Source organism: Chenopodium album, chromosome 2 (assembly GCF_948465745.1).
Source record: "Chenopodium album chromosome 2, dcCheAlbu1.1, whole genome shotgun sequence".
Classification (NCBI taxonomy): Eukaryota; Viridiplantae; Streptophyta; class Magnoliopsida; order Caryophyllales; family Amaranthaceae; genus Chenopodium; species Chenopodium album.
The window spans coordinates 66802641-66805960 of record NC_137835.1 but is presented as its reverse complement, the minus strand read 5'-3'; the positions used below and the strand labels follow the sequence as shown (position 1 = coordinate 66805960).

The window sequence follows — 3320 nt, the reverse complement described above, 5'->3', positions numbered from 1 at the left end:
ATTTTACTAACATGTGCATGCCCAAAATATCACCTCATGTATTGGTATTGAGCATGCAATACATATGTAGACAAGAAGCCATGCATACTTATATTTCGAGTTAAGCATGAATGTGGGTACTAAACTTTGCCAAAAGTTGCAAATAAGGGACTCAAGTATCAGTTGTTGCAGTTAGAGTACTAAACTATGTACTCTACCTGTTTAACATGTTGTAGCCGGTAATAGAGAGCTTTAATTACAATAAAAAAAAAATTCCTTTTTTTGTTTACTTGAAGTGTCTTAGTTTGATTTCAATAATTGTCATAGTACAATTAAGTAGCAAAATAAGCACTTCAAATCAGTCTTCCTCTATATTCAATTCCCTTATTTTTTTATTAAATCTCGAAAAATCCCTTATACCCCATCAACATCAACACATCAACTATCAGCAATCTCTGTTTTTTTTTTTCTAACAGGCATTTCATCAAACACTTATTAGAGCTCATCAATGGCGGACAACGGCGTTGTAGTGTTTTACGACGGAACCATTGTCACCACTGACACCAACAAAAACCCAATTCCTTTTTTCGATCACATCCGGGTTAACCCAGATGCTACGCAGCGGCGCAATCGTCGAAGTCTCCGATCCTCGACAAGCTAAAATCGCTGAAAGTGCAGGCGGTTGCTGCATTTCTGTCGTCGGAGATCAAAAGGGTATCGGAAGAATGGTAGACTCATCAATCATCAAAGAGATTAAACGCACCGTTTCGATTCCCGTCATCGCTAAATCTCGGGTCGGGCATTTTGTCGAAGCCTAGATTCTTGAATCAATTGCATCCGATTACATCGATGAAAACGAGCTTTTATCGATTGCAGATGAAGATCATTTCATCAACAAACACAATTTTGGGGTCCCATTTGTTTGTGGGTCGAGAGATTTGGGTGAAGCTTTGAGGAGAATTCGAGAAGGTTCGGCAATGATTCGTACTCAAGGGAATCTGGGTCTGGAAATATTGCGCAAACTATAAGAAATGTTAGGCAAATAATAAGTTTTGCATCAATTCTCTTTAACCAAGGCAAAATCATCATTGCTCTGACATTCGAATAGAGGTAAACTCATCGGAATATTCCCTCCGGTAAGAACTCTACCAAAGTTGAGTACCCATTTTGCAGCATGTGAAAAGTCAGTCCCTTATTTGCAACTTTTGGCAAATTTTAGTACCCACAATCATGCTTTACTCCTTATATGTCTAGTTAAAAAGTAAAAGTTAGCTTAAGTTCAATAAATATCAATACTTTTTTTTTCCCTTGAATGTACGAATACATGCATTGACAAAAAGAGTGATATGACATCTATAATAAATATCAAAAATCGAGAGGGAGGGATAGCTCAAGTGATTAGAGCTTCTTTCCCGAATTCACATGATCCTGGGATCAAAACACCAAAAAAGAAAAAATCAAAATTCAGCAAATACAAATTTCGTAAAATAAATTTACATCAATAAAAAAACATCTATGATTAATAAAAATAATTTATGGTAAATAAAAGTAATTTAACTATCATAATTGTAATTTTATTTCACTAAACATAATTTTGTTTCGTGTTTAAAAGATTATGAATAATTTGAATCAGTAGTGTAATTTGCAATCCAAAATTATACTCCCTCCGGTTACGAGTTACTAGTAACAAAGGAGACTTTTGCGGTTCCCAAGTCAAAAGATGTTAAACATAATTAATGAAAAATAAGGGCATATGTTTGAACATTAATCCAACAAAAAAAAAAAAAAAATCAAAATTCACACCACAAGAACCGTCAACCCAGGACCAAGAATTCACAAACTACCATCACCTATTACCACCACCTATCACCACCACCTAGCAGCAAGAAACCAACCAGCACCACCACCCCAGCAGCGCGAACCCACCACCATCACAAGATTCGAACCAACCACAAGATAGATTTGACCCACCACCACAAGATTCGAACCATAATCCACCACCACCACAAGATTCGAACCACAATTCACCACAAGATAGATTCGAACCCACTAGCCACCACCACCAGATTCGAACTCGCAAACCACCACCCACGAAACCCCAAACACTACAAATCACAACCCACAAACCTAGATTCAAACCCACAAACCCATAACCTAATACCCACCACCCACAAACCCAGATTCAAACCCACAAACCCATAACCAAAAACCCACAAACCCAGAATCCTAACCCATGAACCAGCGAACCCATGAACCCAACGAACCCATAGATCTGGAAAATTATGAGAATGGGGTTAGAGGAGAGAAGATGATGAAATTTAACGATAAAGGTGGTTGGGAACTTAGGATGATGAATTTAGACGGAGGACGAATGATTTTGGTGGAAATGTTTGGGTTTAAGTTAATAAGTTAAATCTGTAGTTTAATTAGGGTGTTTAAAAAAATTAAGGTTAATTTGATCAATTTACACAAAAAACTTACCAAAAATGAAAAAGAAAATTTGTTTCAAGTAATGTGTACCGACTATTTTTATTAATTGTTGCGAGTAATTTGTAATGGATGGAGTAAATGTATATCAATTGTAGACATGGTACTTCATATTATACTTCGCGTTAATCATTGTTTAAGAAAACATTATTGAAGAAAGCTAGATCTAAATAATGTCAAAAAATTGTTTCTTAACCATTTTAGACAATTTTGGCAAAGATAGTCCATATCCTATTATGAATTATATATACTACCTTTGTTTTACATTTTTACAACTTTGAAGGGTCCATGAACTCCTAGACAACATTTATTTGTAAGTGTAAAATAGAGTGAGTAAAATAGGAATTCATGTGATGAAAATAGAGAAAAAAGGAAAGAAAATATTAATTGCAAATAATATATAGCATCCTTTTTTGGTATTATTTAAACACTGGATTAGCTTGACTAATAATGCAATTAATTACATTACATACATTAGGGAGCCTACAAGCTCGAAGCTCATCAAGCCTAAGACCGATACTTCTTAAGTATCGGCTTAAGCTCGAAGCTCCTAAAGGCTCAAGTTCATTAGGCTGCTTCGGTTTCACTGAAAGCTCAATCAAGGCTTGTCAAGCCCAACAAAATTTAGATAAATTAAAGTTCACTTTTTATGATTCTACAACTGGACACTGGACTACAGTATTTTTAGTCCATTAGACTAAGGCCCAAATGGTGCAGAGAGTCATAAATGTCAAAGAAATTCAAAGGTTTATTTTATAAGTCTCAAATTCAATCACTTGCTCCTATTTTTCAATGTGGTACTACTTTTTTCCTTTTTTTTTTTTTAATTTATTTATTTTTATTTTTATTTTTTT

General features: G+C 34.9%; 1 pseudogene; it reads left to right on the top strand.

Annotated features, from left to right (window-relative positions):
* Window positions 1-487: 487 nt before the first annotated feature.
* Window positions 488-1087, top strand: LOC145574647 (pyridoxal 5'-phosphate synthase-like subunit PDX1.2 pseudogene; annotated as a pseudogene).
* The last annotated feature ends 2233 nt before the right edge of the window (window positions 1088-3320 follow it).